The sequence below is a fragment of the Oncorhynchus kisutch genome, unplaced genomic scaffold, assembly GCF_002021735.2.
Source record: "Oncorhynchus kisutch isolate 150728-3 unplaced genomic scaffold, Okis_V2 scaffold1920, whole genome shotgun sequence".
Lineage (NCBI taxonomy): Eukaryota > Metazoa > Chordata > Actinopteri > Salmoniformes > Salmonidae > Oncorhynchus > Oncorhynchus kisutch.
The window spans coordinates 6,418-25,437 of NW_022263865.1; the positions used below are offsets into that span (position 1 = coordinate 6,418).

Below are 19,020 nucleotides of genomic sequence, written 5' to 3' on the forward strand. Positions count from 1 at the left end.
CATTAAACATTAAGCTCCACAATGACAATTACCTGGATGAACCGGTTGAGGTGGAGATGGAATGACGAAACCTCTGCCTCGGTGAGGCCGACCATCCCGTGCTTCCCCTCCAGCTCAGACCTCTTGGCCTCCAGCAGTCGGCAGACATCGCCTGCATCCCACTCAAAGATGCAGGCTGACAGCTGCCGCATGAAGGGACCGTAGAGCTGGTGGCTCTCAGTGGTGACACCTGACGCGAACCGCCGCATCAGGTGCCAGATGTCCAGCCGAACCACCAGCTGGTCCCATCATTGTACATGGCGCTGTCTTTGATCCGCCGAAGCTGGAGCAGCAGTCTCGGTCCACGTACATGAGCTGGGGGGGCGCCACCCCGGCGAGCCGGTACCGTTCCAGAGACCAAGCTTGGGGAGGAGCACTCTCTCAGCAGAGGTGAGGACACTGACAGGACCTGATCCATGCTCGTTACCGCGCGTTTTTAACCTAGGCGGCTTAGTCTCAAGTCATTCAATCTTTTCAGTTCTACATCTCCAATAAAGTTGAAACATCACAGCAATATTCTAGGGGTGGTTTTTGAGGGTCTGAACTCTGTTTGACCCCAACCATGACCAGAACCTTCAGAGGGGTTGTGATCTATATATGAGGGCCTCTCATAACTTGGTATTGTCGCTCAGCTTTAGAATGGACCCAAAGACGAAGGGGACCATGGCCCCTGCACCTCGATGACAGCCGTGAAGCGCTCCTTATTTTCACACGTCGAGAAATTGGAACCAAACGAGAAGATGGGCGGTAGTGACCCGGGAGAATAAATGGTCCATTCCCCTCAGTCTAGTCTAAGGAGGAGGGGAAATGCTGGATGAGAGAAGAAGCTCAGTCTACAGTAGAATGACAGGAACATTTGTGAAGCCTTCCTTATTTTGAAATGGGGAGTGAGACAAGGTTGCAGCCTGAGACCAACTTTATTCAACATGTAGACAAATAATTGGCGAGTTAGGCACGGTTGCAGTCTGAGTTCAACTTTATTCAAAGTTTAGAAATGAATTGGGGAGTGAGACAAGGTTGCACTCCGAGTCCAACTTTATTCAATATCTACAAATGAATTGGAGAGAGACTTGGGTTCAATTTAGTCCAGTTGTATTAAACACACAAACTTGAATGTCACAACATTTTAAACAGACATCAAAAGTCAGACTCAGACTCTCTCTCCCTCTACTAATTGGGGAGTTAGTTATAGTATCCTTGGCCAGGCCATGTTGCAGAAAACGGGGGAAGGGTGGGAAGTGGTCGGGGGCAGGAGGAACAAAGACTTGGGGAGGAGCAACTAAAAGCAGCAGGTGAGGGAGGGGTTACAGACCAAGAGTCCTGAATCATTAAAGGCTTTGTTTTAAACTATATTTTAGTCTAAGATCAATCTTTAAAAATCTCAAGTCAATTCTATTTCAAGTTCTACATCTCCAAATAAAGTTGAAACATCACAGCAATATTCTAGGGGTGGTTTTTGAGGGTCTGAACTCTGTTTGACCCCAACCATGACCAGAACCTTCAGAGGGGTTGTGATCTATATATGAGGGCCTCTCATAACTTTGTATTGTGCTCGCTTTGGCAGCACATATACTAAAATTGGATCGATACAGAGAAGATTAGCATGGCCCCTGCGAAAGGATGACACGCAAATCCGTGAAGCGCTCCCTTATTTTCCTCACACGTCGAGAAATTGGAACCAAACAGAGAAGATTGGGCGGTAGTGACCCGGGGAGAATAAATGGTCCATTCCCCTCAGTCTAGTCTAAGGAGGAGGGGAAATGCTGGATGAGAGAAGAAGCTCAGTCTACAGTAGAATGACAGGAACATTTGTGAAGCCTTCCTTATTTGAAATGGGAGTGAGACAAGGTTGCAGCCTGAGACCAACTTTATTCAACATGTAGACAAATAATTGGCGAGTTAGGCACGGTTGCCAGTCTGAGTTCAACTTTATTCAAAGTTTAGAAATGAATTGGGGAGTGAGACAAGGTTGCACTCCGAGTCCAACTTTATTCAATATCTACAAATGAATTGGAGAGAGACTTGGGTTCAATTTTAGTCCAGTTGTATTAAACACAACAAACTTGAATGTCACACATTTTAAACAGACATCAAAGTCAGACTCAGACTCTCTCTCCCTCTACTAATTGGGGAGTTAGTTATAAGTATCCTTGGCCAGGCCATGTTGCAGAAAACGGGGGAAGGGTGGGAAGTGGTCGGGGCAGGGGAACAAAGACTTGGGGAGGAGCAACTAAAAGCAGCAGGTGAGGGAGGGGTTACAGACCAAGAGTCCTGAATCAGTAAGGCTTTGTTTTTAAACTATATTTTAGTCTAAGATCAATCTTTAAAAAATCTCAAGTCAATTCTATTTCAAGTTCTACATCTCCAAATAAAGTTGAAACATCACAGCAATATTCTAGGGGGTGGTTTTTGAGGGTCTGAACTCTGTTTGACCCCAACCATGACCAGAACCTTCAGAGGGGGTTGTGATCTATATATGAGGGCCTCTCATAACTTTGTATTGTGCTCGCTTTGGCAGCACATATACTAAAATTGGATCGATACAGAGAAGATTAGCATGGCCCCTGCGAAAGGATGACACGCAAATCCGTGAAGCGCTCCTTATTTCCTCACACGTCGAGAAATTGGAACCAACAGAGAAGATTGGGCGGTAGTGACCCGGGGAGAATAAATGGTCCATTCCCCTCAGTCTAGTCTAAGGAGGAGGGGAAATGCTGGATGAGAGAAGAAGCTCAGTCTACAGTAGAATGACAGGAACATTTGTGAAGCCTTCCTTATTTTGAAATGGGGAGTGAGACAAGGTTGCAGCCTGAGACCAACTTATTCAACATGTAGACAAATAATTGGCGAGTTAGGCACGGTTGCAGTCTGAGTTCAACTTTATTCAAAGTTTAGAAATGAATTGGGGAGTGAGACAAGGTTGCACTCCGAGTCCAACTTTATTCAATATCTACAAATGAATTGGAGAGAGACTTGGGTTCAATTTTAGTCCAGTTGTATTAAACACAACAAACTTGAATGTCACAACATTTTAAACAGACATCAAAGTCAGACTCAGACTCTCTCTCCCTCTACTAATTGGGGAGTTAGTTATAAGTATCCTTGGCCAGGCCATGTTGCAGAAAACGGGGGAAGGGTGGGAAGTGGTCGGGGCAGGGGAACAAAGACTTGGGGAGGAGCAACTAAAAGCAGCAGGTGAGGGAGGGGTTACAGACCAAGAGTCCTGAATCATTAAAGGCTTTGTTTTTAAACTATATTTTAGTCTAAGATCAATCTTTAAAAAATCTCAAGTCAATTCTATTTCAAGTTCTACATCTCCAAATAAAGTTGAAACATCACAGCAATATTCTAGGGGTGGTTTTTGAGGGTCTGAACTCTGTTTGACCCCAACCATGACCAGAACCTTCAGAGGGGTTGTGATCTATATATGAGGGCCTCTCATAACTTTGTATTGTGCTCGCTTTGGCAGCACATATACTAAAATTGGATCGATACAGAGAAGATTAGCATGGCCCCTGCGAAAGGATGACACGCAAATCCGTGAAGCGCTCCTTATTTTCCTCACACGTCGAGAAATTGGAACCAAACAGAGAAGATTGGGCGGTAGTGACCCGGGGAGAATAAATGGTCCATTCCCCTCAGTCTAGTCTAAGGAGGAGGGGAAATGCTGGATGAGAGAAGAAGCTCAGTCTACAGTAGAATGACAGGAACATTTGTGAAGCCTTCCTTATTTTGAAATGGGGAGTGAGACAAGGTTGCAGCCTGAGACCAACTTTATTCAACATGTAGACAAATAATTGGCGAGTTAGGCACGGTTGCAGTCTGAGTTCAACTTTATTCAAAGTTTAGAAATGAATTGGGGAGTGAGACAAGGTTGCACTCCGAGTCCAACTTTATTCAATATCTACAAATGAATTGGAGAGAGACTTGGGTTCAATTTTAGTCCAGTTGTATTAAACACAACAAACTTGAATGTCACAACATTTTAAACAGACATCAAAGTCAGACTCAGACTCTCTCTCCCTCTACTAATTGGGGAGTTAGTTATAAGTATCCTTGGCCAGGCCATGTTGCAGAAAACGGGGGAAGGGTGGGAAGTGGTCGGGGCAGAGGAACAAAGCACTTGGGGAGGAGCAACTAAAAGCAGCAGGTGAGGGAGGGGTTACAGACCAAGAGTCCTGAATCATTAAAGGCTTTGTTTTTAAACTATATTTTAGTCTAAGATCAATCTTTAAAAAATCTCAAGTCAATTCTATTTCAAGTTCTACATCTCCAAATAAAGTTGAAACATCACAGCAATATTCTAGGGGTGGTTTTTGAGGGTCTGAACTCTGTTTGACCCCAACCATGACCAGAACCTTCAGAGGGGTTGTGATCTATATATGAGGGCCTCTCATAACTTTGTATTGTGCTCGCTTTGGCAGCACATATACTAAAATTGGATCGATACAGAGAAGATTAGCATGGCCCCTGCGAAAGGATGACACGCAAATCCGTGAAGCGCTCCTTATTTTCCTCACACGTCGAGAAATTGGAACCAAACAGAGAAGATTGGGCGGTAGTGACCCGGGGAGAATAAATGGTCCATTCCCCTCAGTCTAGTCTAAGGAGGAGGGGAAATGCTGGATGAGAGAAGAAGCTCAGTCTACAGTAGAATGACAGGAACATTTGTGAAGCCTTCCTTATTTTGAAATGGGGAGTGAGACAAGGTTGCAGCCTGAGACCAACTTTATTCAACATGTAGACAAATAATTGGCGAGTTAGGCACGGTTGCAGTCTGAGTTCAACTTTATTCAAAGTTTAGAAATGAATTGGGGAGTGAGACAAGGTTGCACTCCGAGTCCAACTTTATTCAATATCTACAAATGAATTGGAGAGAGACTTGGGTTCAATTTTAGTCCAGTTGTATTAAACACAACAAACTTGAATGTCACAACATTTTAAACAGACATCAAAGTCAGACTCAGACTCTCTCTCCCTCTACTAATTGGGGAGTTAGTTATAAGTATCCTTGGCCAGGCCATGTTGCAGAAAACGGGGGAAGGGTGGGAAGTGGTCGGGGCAGGGGAACAAAGACTTGGGGAGGAGCAACTAAAAGCAGCAGGTGAGGGAGGGGTTACAGACCAAGAGTCCTGAATCATTAAAGGCTTTGTTTTTAAACTATATTTTAGTCTAAGATCAATCTTTAAAAAATCTCAAGTCAATTCTATTTCAAGTTCTACATCTCCAAATAAAGTTGAAACATCACAGCAATATTCTAGGGGTGGTTTTTGAGGGTCTGAACTCTGTTTGACCCCAACCATGACCAGAACCTTCAGAGGGGTTGTGATCTATATATGAGGGCCTCTCATAACTTTGTATTGTGCTCGCTTTGGCAGCACATATACTAAAATTGGATCGATACAGAGAAGATTAGCATGGCCCCTGCGAAAGGATGACACGCAAATCCGTGAAGCGCTCCTTATTTTCCTCACACGTCGAGAAATTGGAACCAAACAGAGAAGATTGGGCGGTAGTGACCCGGGGAGAATAAATGGTCCATTCCCCTCAGTCTAGTCTAAGGAGGAGGGGAAATGCTGGATGAGAGAAGAAGCTCAGTCTATAGTAGAATGACAGGAACATTTGTGAAGCCTTCCTTATTTTGAAATGGGGAGTGAGACAAGGTTGCAGCCTGAGACCAACTTTATTCAACATGTAGACAAATAATTGGCGAGTTAGGCACGGTTGCAGTCTGAGTTCAACTTTATTCAAAGTTTAGAAATGAATTGGGGAGTGAGACAAGGTTGCACTCCGAGTCCAACTTTATTCAATATCTACAAATGAATTGGAGAGAGACTTGGGTTCAATTTTAGTCCAGTTGTATTAAACACAACAAACTTGAATGTCACAACATTTTAAACAGACATCAAAGTCAGACTCAGACTCTCTCTCCCTCTACTAATTGGGGAGTTAGTTATAAGTATCCTTGGCCAGGCCATGTTGCAGAAAACGGGGGAAGGGTGGGAAGTGGTCGGGGCAGGGGACAAAGACTTGGGGAGGAGCAACTAAAAGCAGCAGGTGAGGGAGGGGTTACAGACCAAGAGTCCTGAATCATTAAAGGCTTTGTTTTTAAACTATATTTTAGTCTAAGATCAATCTTTAAAAAATCTCAAGTCAATTCTATTTCAAGTTCTACATCTCCAAATAAAGTTGAAACATCACAGCAATATTCTAGGGGTGGTTTTTGAGGGTCTGAACTCTGTTTGACCCCAACCATGACCAGAACCTTCAGAGGGGTTGTGATCTATATATGAGGGCCTCTCATAACTTTGTATTGTGCTCGCTTTGGCAGCACATATACTAAAATTGGATCGATACAGAGAAGATTAGCATGGCCCCTGCGAAAGGATGACACGCAAATCCGTGAAGCGCTCCTTATTTTCCTCACACGTCGAGAAATTGGAACCAAACAGAGAAGATTGGGCGGTAGTGACCCGGGGAGAATAAATGGTCCATTCCCCTCAGTCTAGTCTAAGGAGGAGGGGAAATGCTGGATGAGAGAAGAAGCTCAGTCTACAGTAGAATGACAGGAACATTTGTGAAGCCTTCCTTATTTTGAAATGGGGAGTGAGACAAGGTTGCAGCCTGAGACCAACTTTATTCAACATGTAGACAAATAATTGGCGAGTTAGGCACGGTTGCAGTCTGAGTTCAACTTTATTCAAAGTTTAGAAATGAATTGGGGAGTGAGACAAGGTTGCACTCCGAGTCCAACTTTATTCAATATCTACAAATGAATTGGAGAGAGACTTGGGTTCAATTTTAGTCCAGTTGTATTAAACACAACAAACTTGAATGTCACAACATTTTAAACAGACATCAAAGTCAGACTCAGACTCTCTCTCCCTCTACTAATTGGGGAGTTAGTTATAAGTATCCTTGGCCAGGCCATGTTGCAGAAAACGGGGGAAGGGTGGGAAGTGGTCGGGGCAGAGGGAACAAACACTTGGGGAGGAGCAACTAAAAGCAGCAGGTGAGGGAGGGGTTACAGACCAAGAGTCCTGAATCATTAAAGGCTTTGTTTTTAAACTATATTTTAGTCTAAGATCAATCTTTAAAAAATCTCAAGTCAATTCTATTTCAAGTTCTACATCTCCAAATAAAGTTGAAACATCACAGCAATATTCTAGGGGTGGTTTTTGAGGGTCTGAACTCTGTTTGACCCCAACCATGACCAGAACCTTCAGAGGGGTTGTGATCTATATATGAGGGCCTCTCATAACTTTGTATTGTGCTCGCTTTGGCAGCACATATACTAAAATTGGATCGATACAGAGAAGATTAGCATGGCCCCTGCGAAAGGATGACACGCAAATCCGTGAAGCGCTCCTTATTTTCCTCACACGTCGAGAAATTGGAACCAAACAGAGAAGATTGGGCGGTAGTGACCCGGGGAGAATAAATGGTCCATTCCCCTCAGTCTAGTCTAAGGAGGAGGGGAAATGCTGGATGAGAGAAGAAGCTCAGTCTACAGTAGAATGACAGGAACATTTGTGAAGCCTTCCTTATTTTGAAATGGGGAGTGAGACAAGGTTGCAGCCTGAGACCAACTTTATTCAACATGTAGACAAATAATTGGCGAGTTAGGCACGGTTGCAGTCTGAGTTCAACTTTATTCAAAGTTTAGAAATGAATTGGGGAGTGAGACAAGGTTGCACTCCGAGTCCAACTTTATTCAATATCTACAAATGAATTGGAGAGAGACTTGGGTTCAATTTTAGTCCAGTTGTATTAAACACAACAAACTTGAATGTCACAACATTTTAAACAGACATCAAAGTCAGACTCAGACTCTCTCTCCCTCTACTAATTGGGGAGTTAGTTATAAGTATCCTTGGCCAGGCCATGTTGCAGAAAACGGGGGAAGGGTGGGAAGTGGTCGGGGCAGGGGAACAAAGACTTGGGGAGGAGCAACTAAAAGCAGCAGGTGAGGGAGGGGTTACAGACCAAGAGTCCTGAATCATTAAAGGCTTTGTTTTTAAACTATATTTTAGTCTAAGATCAATCTTTAAAAAATCTCAAGTCAATTCTATTTCAAGTTCTACATCTCCAAATAAAGTTGAAACATCACAGCAATATTCTAGGGGTGGTTTTTGAGGGTCTGAACTCTGTTTGACCCCAACCATGACCAGAACCTTCAGAGGGGTTGTGATCTATATATGAGGGCCTCTCATAACTTTGTATTGTGCTCGCTTTGGCAGCACATATACTAAAATTGGATCGATACAGAGAAGATTAGCATGGCCCCTGCGAAAGGATGACACGCAAATCCGTGAAGCGCTCCTTATTTTCCTCACACGTCGAGAAATTGGAACCAAACAGAGAAGATTGGGCGGTAGTGACCCGGGGAGAATAAATGGTCCATTCCCCTCAGTCTAGTCTAAGGAGGAGGGGAAATGCTGGATGAGAGAAGAAGCTCAGTCTACAGTAGAATGACAGGAACATTTGTGAAGCCTTCCTTATTTTGAAATGGGGAGTGAGACAAGGTTGCAGCCTGAGACCAACTTTATTCAACATGTAGACAAATAATTGGCGAGTTAGGCACGGTTGCAGTCTGAGTTCAACTTTATTCAAAGTTTAGAAATGAATTGGGGAGTGAGACAAGGTTGCACTCCGAGTCCAACTTTATTCAATATCTACAAATGAATTGGAGAGAGACTTGGGTTCAATTTTAGTCCAGTTGTATTAAACACAACAAACTTGAATGTCACAACATTTTAAACAGACATCAAAGTCAGACTCAGACTCTCTCTCCCTCTACTAATTGGGGAGTTAGTTATAAGTATCCTTGGCCAGGCCATGTTGCAGAAAACGGGGGAAGGGTGGGAAGTGGTCGGGGCAGGGGAACAAAGACTTGGGGAGGAGCAACTAAAAGCAGCAGGTGAGGGAGGGGTTACAGACCAAGAGTCCTGAATCATTAAAGGCTTTGTTTTTAAACTATATTTTAGTCTAAGATCAATCTTTAAAAAATCTCAAGTCAATTCTATTTCAAGTTCTACATCTCCAAATAAAGTTGAAACATCACAGCAATATTCTAGGGGTGGTTTTTGAGGGTCTGAACTCTGTTTGACCCCAACCATGACCAGAACCTTCAGAGGGGTTGTGATCTATATATGAGGGCCTCTCATAACTTTGTATTGTGCTCGCTTTGGCAGCACATATACTAAAATTGGATCGATACAGAGAAGATTAGCATGGCCCCTGCGAAAGGATGACACGCAAATCCGTGAAGCGCTCCTTATTTTCCTCACACGTCGAGAAATTGGAACCAAACAGAGAAGATTGGGCGGTAGTGACCCGGGGAGAATAAATGGTCCATTCCCCTCAGTCTAGTCTAAGGAGGAGGGGAAATGCTGGATGAGAGAAGAAGCTCAGTCTACAGTAGAATGACAGGAACATTTGTGAAGCCTTCCTTATTTTGAAATGGGGAGTGAGACAAGGTTGCAGCCTGAGACCAACTTTATTCAACATGTAGACAAATAATTGGCGAGTTAGGCACGGTTGCAGTCTGAGTTCAACTTTATTCAAAGTTTAGAAATGAATTGGGGAGTGAGACAAGGTTGCACTCCGAGTCCAACTTTATTCAATATCTACAAATGAATTGGAGAGAGACTTGGGTTCAATTTTAGTCCAGTTGTATTAAACACAACAAACTTGAATGTCACAACATTTTAAACAGACATCAAAGTCAGACTCAGACTCTCTCTCCCTCTACTAATTGGGGAGTTAGTTATAAGTATCCTTGGCCAGGCCATGTTGCAGAAAACGGGGGAAGGGTGGGAAGTGGTCGGGGCAGGGGACAAAGACTTGGGGAGGAGCAACTAAAAGCAGCAGGTGAGGGAGGGGTTACAGACCAAGAGTCCTGAATCATTAAAGGCTTTGTTTTTAAACTATATTTTAGTCTAAGATCAATCTTTAAAAAATCTCAAGTCAATTCTATTTCAAGTTCTACATCTCCAAATAAAGTTGAAACATCACAGCAATATTCTAGGGGTGGTTTTTGAGGGTCTGAACTCTGTTTGACCCCAACCATGACCAGAACCTTCAGAGGGGTTGTGATCTATATATGAGGGCCTCTCATAACTTTGTATTGTGCTCGCTTTGGCAGCACATATACTAAAATTGGATCGATACAGAGAAGATTAGCATGGCCCCTGCGAAAGGATGACACGCAAATCCGTGAAGCGCTCCTTATTTTCCTCACACGTCGAGAAATTGGAACCAAACAGAGAAGATTGGGCGGTAGTGACCCGGGGAGAATAAATGGTCCATTCCCCTCAGTCTAGTCTAAGGAGGAGGGGAAATGCTGGATGAGAGAAGAAGCTCAGTCTACAGTAGAATGACAGGAACATTTGTGAAGCCTTCCTTATTTTGAAATGGGGAGTGAGACAAGGTTGCAGCCTGAGACCAACTTTATTCAACATGTAGACAAATAATTGGCGAGTTAGGCACGGTTGCAGTCTGAGTTCAACTTTATTCAAAGTTTAGAAATGAATTGGGGAGTGAGACAAGGTTGCACTCCGAGTCCAACTTTATTCAATATCTACAAATGAATTGGAGAGAGACTTGGGTTCAATTTTAGTCCAGTTGTATTAAACACAACAAACTTGAATGTCACAACATTTTAAACAGACATCAAAGTCAGACTCAGACTCTCTCTCCCTCTACTAATTGGGGAGTTAGTTATAAGTATCCTTGGCCAGGCCATGTTGCAGAAAACGGGGGAAGGGTGGGAAGTGGTCGGGGCAGGGGGACAAAGACTTGGGGAGGAGCAACTAAAAGCAGCAGGTGAGGGAGGGGTTACAGACCAAGAGTCCTGAATCATTAAAGGCTTTGTTTTTAAACTATATTTTAGTCTAAGATCAATCTTTAAAAAATCTCAAGTCAATTCTATTTCAAGTTCTACATCTCCAAATAAAGTTGAAACATCACAGCAATATTCTAGGGGTGGTTTTTGAGGGTCTGAACTCTGTTTGACCCCAACCATGACCAGAACCTTCAGAGGGGTTGTGATCTATATATGAGGGCCTCTCATAACTTTGTATTGTGCTCGCTTTGGCAGCACATATACTAAAATTGGATCGATACAGAGAAGATTAGCATGGCCCCTGCGAAAGGATGACACGCAAATCCGTGAAGCGCTCCTTATTTTCCTCACACGTCGAGAAATTGGAACCAAACAGAGAAGATTGGGCGGTAGTGACCCGGGGAGAATAAATGGTCCATTCCCCTCAGTCTAGTCTAAGGAGGAGGGGAAATGCTGGATGAGAGAAGAAGCTCAGTCTACAGTAGAATGACAGGAACATTTGTGAAGCCTTCCTTATTTTGAAATGGGGAGTGAGACAAGGTTGCAGCCTGAGACCAACTTTATTCAACATGTAGACAAATAATTGGCGAGTTAGGCACGGTTGCAGTCTGAGTTCAACTTTATTCAAAGTTTAGAAATGAATTGGGGAGTGAGACAAGGTTGCACTCCGAGTCCAACTTTATTCAATATCTACAAATGAATTGGAGAGAGACTTGGGTTCAATTTTAGTCCAGTTGTATTAAACACAACAAACTTGAATGTCACAACATTTTAAACAGACATCAAAGTCAGACTCAGACTCTCTCTCCCTCTACTAATTGGGGAGTTAGTTATAAGTATCCTTGGCCAGGCCATGTTGCAGAAAACGGGGGAAGGGTGGGAAGTGGTCGGGGCAGGGGAACAAAGACTTGGGGAGGAGCAACTAAAAGCAGCAGGTGAGGGAGGGGTTACAGACCAAGAGTCCTGAATCATTAAAGGCTTTGTTTTTAAACTATATTTTAGTCTAAGATCAATCTTTAAAAATCTCAAGTCAATTCTATTCAAGTTCTACATCTCCAAATAAAGTTGAAACATCACAGCAATATTCTAGGGGTGGTTTTTGAGGGTCTGAACTCTGTTTGACCCCAACCATGACCAGAACCTTCAGAGGGGTTGTGATCTATATATGAGGGCCTCTCATAACTTTGTATTGTGCTCGCTTTGGCAGCACATATACTAAAATTGGATCGATACAGAGAAGATTAGCATGGCCCCTGCGAAAGGATGACACGCAAATCCGTGAAGCGCTCCTTATTTTCCTCACACGTCGAGAAATTGGAACCAAACAGAGAAGATTGGGCGGTAGTGACCCGGGGAGAATAAATGGTCCATTCCCCTCAGTCTAGTCTAAGGAGGAGGGGAAATGCTGGATGAGAGAAGAAGCTCAGTCTACAGTAGAATGACAGGAACATTTGTGAAGCCTTCCTTATTTTGAAATGGGGAGTGAGACAAGGTTGCAGCCTGAGACCAACTTTATTCAACATGTAGACAAATAATTGGCGAGTTAGGCACGGTTGCAGTCTGAGTTCAACTTTATTCAAAGTTTAGAAATGAATTGGGGAGTGAGACAAGGTTGCACTCCGAGTCCAACTTTATTCAATATCTACAAATGAATTGGAGAGAGACTTGGGTTCAATTTTAGTCCAGTTGTATTAAACACAACAAACTTGAATGTCACAACATTTTAAACAGACATCAAAGTCAGACTCAGACTCTCTCTCCCTCTACTAATTGGGGAGTTAGTTATAAGTATCCTTGGCCAGGCCATGTTGCAGAAAACGGGGGAAGGGTGGGAAGTGGTCGGGGCAGGGGAACAAAGACTTGGGGAGGAGCAACTAAAAGCAGCAGGTGAGGGAGGGGTTACAGACCAAGAGTCCTGAATCATTAAAGGCTTTGTTTTTAAACTATATTTTAGTCTAAGATCAATCTTTAAAAAATCTCAAGTCAATTCTATTTCAAGTTCTACATCTCCAAATAAAGTTGAAACATCACAGCAATATTCTAGGGGTGGTTTTTGAGGGTCTGAACTCTGTTTGACCCCAACCATGACCAGAACCTTCAGAGGGGTTGTGATCTATATATGAGGGCCTCTCATAACTTTGTATTGTGCTCGCTTTGGCAGCACATATACTAAAATTGGATCGATACAGAGAAGATTAGCATGGCCCCTGCGAAAGGATGACACGCAAATCCGTGAAGCGCTCCTTATTTTCCTCACACGTCGAGAAATTGGAACCAAACAGAGAAGATTGGGCGGTAGTGACCCGGGGAGAATAAATGGTCCATTCCCCTCAGTCTAGTCTAAGGAGGAGGGGAAATGCTGGATGAGAGAAGAAGCTCAGTCTACAGTAGAATGACAGGAACATTTGTGAAGCCTTCCTTATTTTGAAATGGGGAGTGAGACAAGGTTGCAGCCTGAGACCAACTTTATTCAACATGTAGACAAATAATTGGCGAGTTAGGCACGGTTGCAGTCTGAGTTCAACTTTATTCAAAGTTTAGAAATGAATTGGGGAGTGAGACAAGGTTGCACTCCGAGTCCAACTTTATTCAATATCTACAAATGAATTGGAGAGAGACTTGGGTTCAATTTTAGTCCAGTTGTATTAAACACAACAAACTTGAATGTCACAACATTTTAAACAGACATCAAAGTCAGACTCAGACTCTCTCTCCCTCTACTAATTGGGGAGTTAGTTATAAGTATCCTTGGCCAGGCCATGTTGCAGAAAACGGGGGAAGGGTGGGAAGTGGTCGGGGCAGAGGGAACAAAGACTTGGGGAGGAGCAACTAAAAGCAGCAGGTGAGGGAGGGGTTACAGACCAAGAGTCCTGAATCATTAAAGGCTTTGTTTTTAAACTATATTTTAGTCTAAGATCAATCTTTAAAAAATCTCAAGTCAATTCTATTTCAAGTTCTACATCTCCAAATAAAGTTGAAACATCACAGCAATATTCTAGGGGTGGTTTTTGAGGGTCTGAACTCTGTTTGACCCCAACCATGACCAGAACCTTCAGAGGGGTTGTGATCTATATATGAGGGCCTCTCATAACTTTGTATTGTGCTCGCTTTGGCAGCACATATACTAAAATTGGATCGATACAGAGAAGATTAGCATGGCCCCTGCGAAAGGATGACACGCAAATCCGTGAAGCGCTCCTTATTTTCCTCACACGTCGAGAAATTGGAACCAAACAGAGAAGATTGGGCGGTAGTGACCCGGGGAGAATAAATGGTCCATTCCCCTCAGTCTAGTCTAAGGAGGAGGGGAAATGCTGGATGAGAGAAGAAGCTCAGTCTACAGTAGAATGACAGGAACATTTGTGAAGCCTTCCTTATTTTGAAATGGGGAGTGAGACAAGGTTGCAGCCTGAGACCAACTTTATTCAACATGTAGACAAATAATTGGCGAGTTAGGCACGGTTGCAGTCTGAGTTCAACTTTATTCAAAGTTTAGAAATGAATTGGGGAGTGAGACAAGGTTGCACTCCGAGTCCAACTTTATTCAATATCTACAAATGAATTGGAGAGAGACTTGGGTTCAATTTTAGTCCAGTTGTATTAAACACAACAAACTTGAATGTCACAACATTTTAAACAGACATCAAAGTCAGACTCAGACTCTCTCTCCCTCTACTAATTGGGGAGTTAGTTATAAGTATCCTTGGCCAGGCCATGTTGCAGAAAACGGGGGAAGGGTGGGAAGTGGTCGGGGCAGGGGAACAAAGACTTGGGGAGGAGCAACTAAAAGCAGCAGGTGAGGGAGGGGTTACAGACCAAGAGTCCTGAATCAGTAAAGGCTTTGTTTTTAAACTATATTTTAGTCTAAGATCAATCTTTAAAAAATCTCAAGTCAATTCTATTTCAAGTTCTACATCTCCAAATAAAGTTGAAACATCACAGCAATATTCTAGGGGTGGTTTTTGAGGGTCTGAACTCTGTTTGACCCCAACCATGACCAGAACCTTCAGAGGGGTTGTGATCTATATATGAGGGCCTCTCATAACTTTGTATTGTGCTCGCTTTGGCAGCACATATACTAAAATTGGATCGATACAGAGAAGATTAGCATGGCCCCTGCGAAAGGATGACACGCAAATCCGTGAAGCGCTCCTTATTTTCCTCACACGTCGAGAAATTGGAACCAAACAGAGAAGATTGGGCGGTAGTGACCCGGGGAGAATAAATGGTCCATTCCCCTCAGTCTAGTCTAAGGAGGAGGGGAAATGCTGGATGAGAGAAGAAGCTCAGTCTACAGTAGAATGACAGGAACATTTGTGAAGCCTTCCTTATTTTGAAATGGGGAGTGAGACAAGGTTGCAGCCTGAGACCAACTTTATTCAACATGTAGACAAATAATTGGCGAGTTAGGCACGGTTGCAGTCTGAGTTCAACTTTATTCAAAGTTTAGAAATGAATTGGGGAGTGAGACAAGGTTGCACTCCGAGTCCAACTTTATTCAATATCTACAAATGAATTGGAGAGAGACTTGGGTTCAATTTTAGTCCAGTTGTATTAAACACAACAAACTTGAATGTCACAACATTTTAAACAGACATCAAAGTCAGACTCAGACTCTCTCTCCCTCTACTAATTGGGGAGTTAGTTATAAGTATCCTTGGCCAGGCCATGTTGCAGAAAACGGGGGAAGGGTGGGAAGTGGTCGGGGCAGAGGAACAAACACTTGGGGAGGAGCAACTAAAAGCAGCAGGTGAGGGAGGGGTTACAGACCAAGAGTCCTGAATCATTAAAGGCTTTGTTTTTAAACTATATTTTAGTCTAAGATCAATCTTTAAAAAATCTCAAGTCAATTCTATTTCAAGTTCTACATCTCCAAATAAAGTTGAAACATCACAGCAATATTCTAGGGGTGGTTTTTGAGGGTCTGAACTCTGTTTGACCCCAACCATGACCAGAACCTTCAGAGGGGTTGTGATCTATATATGAGGGCCTCTCATAACTTTGTATTGTGCTCGCTTTGGCAGCACATATACTAAAATTGGATCGATACAGAGAAGATTAGCATGGCCCCTGCGAAAGGATGACACGCAAATCCGTGAAGCGCTCCTTATTTTCCTCACACGTCGAGAAATTGGAACCAAACAGAGAAGATTGGGCGGTAGTGACCCGGGGAGAATAAATGGTCCATTCCCCTCAGTCTAGTCTAAGGAGGAGGGGAAATGCTGGATGAGAGAAGAAGCTCAGTCTACAGTAGAATGACAGGAACATTTGTGAAGCCTTCCTTATTTTGAAATGGGGAGTGAGACAAGGTTGCAGCCTGAGACCAACTTTATTCAACATGTAGACAAATAATTGGCGAGTTAGGCACGGTTGCAGTCTGAGTTCAACTTTATTCAAAGTTTAGAAATGAATTGGGGAGTGAGACAAGGTTGCACTCCGAGTCCAACTTTATTCAATATCTACAAATGAATTGGAGAGAGACTTGGGTTCAATTTTAGTCCAGTTGTATTAAACACAACAAACTTGAATGTCACAACATTTTAAACAGACATCAAAGTCAGACTCAGACTCTCTCTCCCTCTACTAATTGGGGAGTTAGTTATAAGTATCCTTGGCCAGGCCATGTTGCAGAAAACGGGGGAAGGGTGGGAAGTGGTCGGGGCAGGGGAACAAAGACTTGGGGAGGAGCAACTAAAAGCAGCAGGTGAGGGAGGGGTTACAGACCAAGAGTCCTGAATCATTAAAGGCTTTGTTTTTAAACTATATTTTAGTCTAAGATCAATCTTTAAAAAATCTCAAGTCAATTCTATTTCAAGTTCTACATCTCCAAATAAAGTTGAAACATCACAGCAATATTCTAGGGGTGGTTTTTGAGGGTCTGAACTCTGTTTGACCCCAACCATGACCAGAACCTTCAGAGGGGTTGTGATCTATATATGAGGGCCTCTCATAACTTTGTATTGTGCTCGCTTTGGCAGCACATATACTAAAATTGGATCGATACAGAGAAGATTAGCATGGCCCCTGCGAAAGGATGACACGCAAATCCGTGAAGCGCTCCTTATTTTCCTCACACGTCGAGAAATTGGAACCAAACAGAGAAGATTGGGCGGTAGTGACCCGGGGAGAATAAATGGTCCATTCCCCTCAGTCTAGTCTAAGGAGGAGGGGAAATGCTGGATGAGAGAAGAAGCTCAGTCTACAGTAGAATGACAGGAACATTTGTGAAGCCTTCCTTATTTTGAAATGGGGAGTGAGACAAGGTTGCAGCCTGAGACCAACTTTATTCAACATGTAGACAAATAATTGGCGAGTTAGGCACGGTTGCAGTCTGAGTTCAACTTTATTCAAAGTTTAGAAATGAATTGGGGAGTGAGACAAGGTTGCACTCCGAGTCCAACTTTATTCAATATCTACAAATGAATTGGAGAGAGACTTGGGTTCAATTTTAGTCCAGTTGTATTAAACACAACAAACTTGAATGTCACAACATTTTAAACAGACATCAAAGTCAGACTCAGACTCTCTCTCCCTCTACTAATTGGGGAGTTAGTTATAAGTATCCTTGGCCAGGCCATGTTGCAGAAAACGGGGGAAGGGTGGGAAGTGGTCGGGGCAGAGGAACAAACACTTGGGGAGGAGCAACTAAAAGCAGCAGGTGAGGGAGGGGTTACAGACCAAGAGTCCTGAATCATTAAAGGCTTTGTTTTTAAACTATATTTTAGTCTAAGATCAATCTTTAAAAAATCTCAAGTCAATTCTATTTCAAGTTCTACATCTCCAAATAAAGTTGAAACATCACAGCAATATTCTAGGGGTGGTTTTTGAGGGTCTGAACTCTGTTTGACCCCAACCATGACCAGAACCTTCAGAGGGGTTGTGATCTATATATGAGGGCCTCTCATAACTTTGTATTGTGCTCGCTTTGGCAGCACATATACTAAAATTGGATCGATACAGAGAAGATTAGCATGGCCCCTGCGAAAGGATGACACGCAAATCCGTGAAGCGCTCCTTATTTTCCTCACACGTCGAGAAATTGGAACCAAACAGAGAAGATTGGGCGGTAGTGACCCGGGGAGAATAAATGGTCCATTCCCCTCAGTCTAGTCTAAGGAGGAGGGGAAATGCTGGATGAGAGAAGAAGCTCAGTCTACAGTAGAATGACAGGAACATTTGTGAAGCCTTCCTTATTTTGAAATGGGGAGTGAGACAAGGTTGCAGCCTGAGACCAACTTTATTCAACATGTAGACAAATAATTGGCGAGTTAGGCACGGTTGCAGTCTGAGTTCAACTTTATTCAAAGTTTAGAAATGAATTGGGGAGTGAGACAAGGTTGCACTCCGAGTCCAACTTTATTCAATATCTACAAATGAATTGGAGAGAGACTTGGGTTCAATTTTAGTCCAGTTGTATTAAACACAACAAACTTGAATGTCACAACATTTTAAACAGACATCAAAGTCAGACTCAGACTCTCTCTCCCTCTACTAATTGGGGAGTTAGTTATAAGTATCCTTGGCCAGGCCATGTTGCAGAAAACGGGGGAAGGGTGGGAAGTGGTCGGGGCAGAGGGAACAAAGACTTGGGGAGGAGCAACTAAAAGCAGCAGGTGAGGGAGGGGTTACAGACCAAGAGTCCTGAATCATTAAAGGCTTTGTTTTTAAACTATATTTTAGTCTAAGATCAATCTTTAAAAAATCTCAAGTCAATTCTATTTCAAGTTCTACATCTCCAAATAAAGTTGAAACATCACAGCAATATTCTAGGGGTGGTTTTTGAGGGTCTGAACTCTGTTTGACCCCAACCATGACCAGAACCTTCAGAGGGGTTGTGATCTATATATGAGGGCCTCTCATAACTTTGTATTGTGCTCGCTTTGGCAGCACATATACTAAAATTGGATCGATACAGAGAAGATTAGCATGGCCCCTGCGAAAGGATGACACGCAAATCCGTGAAGCGCTCCTTATTTTCCTCACACGTCGAGAAATTGGAACCAAACAGAGAAGATTGGGCGGTAGTGACCCGGGGAGAATAAATGGTCCATTCCCCTCAGTCTAGTCTAAGGAGGAGGGGAAATGCTGGATGAGAGAAGAAGCTCAGTCTACAGTAGAATGACAGGAACATTTGT

The 19,020-nt window shown here is 43.1% G+C and overlaps 19 non-coding genes across 19 annotated transcripts; all 19 read left to right on the plus strand.

Annotated features, from left to right (window-relative positions):
• Positions 1–1,587: 1,587 nt before the first annotated feature.
• LOC116368447 (U6 spliceosomal RNA) lies at positions 1,588–1,694 on the plus strand. The gene has a single exon (XR_004208534.1). It is a non-coding gene; the product is annotated as a U6 spliceosomal RNA (small nuclear RNA).
• Positions 1,695–2,541: 847 nt separating this feature from the next.
• LOC116368449 (U6 spliceosomal RNA) lies at positions 2,542–2,648 on the plus strand. The gene has a single exon (XR_004208536.1). It is a non-coding gene; the product is annotated as a U6 spliceosomal RNA (small nuclear RNA).
• An 844-nt stretch (positions 2,649–3,492) lies between these two features.
• Positions 3,493–3,599, plus strand: LOC116368426 (U6 spliceosomal RNA). Its single transcript, XR_004208513.1, has one exon. It is a non-coding gene; the product is annotated as a U6 spliceosomal RNA (small nuclear RNA).
• Positions 3,600–4,447: 848 nt separating this feature from the next.
• On the plus strand, positions 4,448–4,554 carry LOC116368437 (U6 spliceosomal RNA). The gene has a single exon (XR_004208524.1). It is a non-coding gene; the product is annotated as a U6 spliceosomal RNA (small nuclear RNA).
• An 847-nt stretch (positions 4,555–5,401) lies between these two features.
• LOC116368448 (U6 spliceosomal RNA) lies at positions 5,402–5,508 on the plus strand. The gene has a single exon (XR_004208535.1). It is a non-coding gene; the product is annotated as a U6 spliceosomal RNA (small nuclear RNA).
• An 846-nt stretch (positions 5,509–6,354) lies between these two features.
• LOC116368450 (U6 spliceosomal RNA) lies at positions 6,355–6,461 on the plus strand. Its single transcript, XR_004208537.1, has one exon. It is a non-coding gene; the product is annotated as a U6 spliceosomal RNA (small nuclear RNA).
• An 848-nt stretch (positions 6,462–7,309) lies between these two features.
• Positions 7,310–7,416, plus strand: LOC116368451 (U6 spliceosomal RNA). The gene has a single exon (XR_004208538.1). It is a non-coding gene; the product is annotated as a U6 spliceosomal RNA (small nuclear RNA).
• An 847-nt stretch (positions 7,417–8,263) lies between these two features.
• Positions 8,264–8,370, plus strand: LOC116368427 (U6 spliceosomal RNA). The gene has a single exon (XR_004208514.1). It is a non-coding gene; the product is annotated as a U6 spliceosomal RNA (small nuclear RNA).
• Positions 8,371–9,217: 847 nt separating this feature from the next.
• Positions 9,218–9,324, plus strand: LOC116368428 (U6 spliceosomal RNA). The gene has a single exon (XR_004208515.1). It is a non-coding gene; the product is annotated as a U6 spliceosomal RNA (small nuclear RNA).
• An 846-nt stretch (positions 9,325–10,170) lies between these two features.
• On the plus strand, positions 10,171–10,277 carry LOC116368429 (U6 spliceosomal RNA). Its single transcript, XR_004208516.1, has one exon. It is a non-coding gene; the product is annotated as a U6 spliceosomal RNA (small nuclear RNA).
• An 847-nt stretch (positions 10,278–11,124) lies between these two features.
• Positions 11,125–11,231, plus strand: LOC116368430 (U6 spliceosomal RNA). The gene has a single exon (XR_004208517.1). It is a non-coding gene; the product is annotated as a U6 spliceosomal RNA (small nuclear RNA).
• An 845-nt stretch (positions 11,232–12,076) lies between these two features.
• Positions 12,077–12,183, plus strand: LOC116368431 (U6 spliceosomal RNA). Its single transcript, XR_004208518.1, has one exon. It is a non-coding gene; the product is annotated as a U6 spliceosomal RNA (small nuclear RNA).
• An 847-nt stretch (positions 12,184–13,030) lies between these two features.
• LOC116368432 (U6 spliceosomal RNA) lies at positions 13,031–13,137 on the plus strand. The gene has a single exon (XR_004208519.1). It is a non-coding gene; the product is annotated as a U6 spliceosomal RNA (small nuclear RNA).
• Positions 13,138–13,985: 848 nt separating this feature from the next.
• On the plus strand, positions 13,986–14,092 carry LOC116368433 (U6 spliceosomal RNA). The gene has a single exon (XR_004208520.1). It is a non-coding gene; the product is annotated as a U6 spliceosomal RNA (small nuclear RNA).
• Positions 14,093–14,939: 847 nt separating this feature from the next.
• LOC116368434 (U6 spliceosomal RNA) lies at positions 14,940–15,046 on the plus strand. Its single transcript, XR_004208521.1, has one exon. It is a non-coding gene; the product is annotated as a U6 spliceosomal RNA (small nuclear RNA).
• An 847-nt stretch (positions 15,047–15,893) lies between these two features.
• Positions 15,894–16,000, plus strand: LOC116368435 (U6 spliceosomal RNA). Its single transcript, XR_004208522.1, has one exon. It is a non-coding gene; the product is annotated as a U6 spliceosomal RNA (small nuclear RNA).
• An 847-nt stretch (positions 16,001–16,847) lies between these two features.
• Positions 16,848–16,954, plus strand: LOC116368436 (U6 spliceosomal RNA). The gene has a single exon (XR_004208523.1). It is a non-coding gene; the product is annotated as a U6 spliceosomal RNA (small nuclear RNA).
• An 847-nt stretch (positions 16,955–17,801) lies between these two features.
• On the plus strand, positions 17,802–17,908 carry LOC116368438 (U6 spliceosomal RNA). The gene has a single exon (XR_004208525.1). It is a non-coding gene; the product is annotated as a U6 spliceosomal RNA (small nuclear RNA).
• An 848-nt stretch (positions 17,909–18,756) lies between these two features.
• On the plus strand, positions 18,757–18,863 carry LOC116368439 (U6 spliceosomal RNA). Its single transcript, XR_004208526.1, has one exon. It is a non-coding gene; the product is annotated as a U6 spliceosomal RNA (small nuclear RNA).
• Positions 18,864–19,020: the final 157 nt, after the last annotated feature.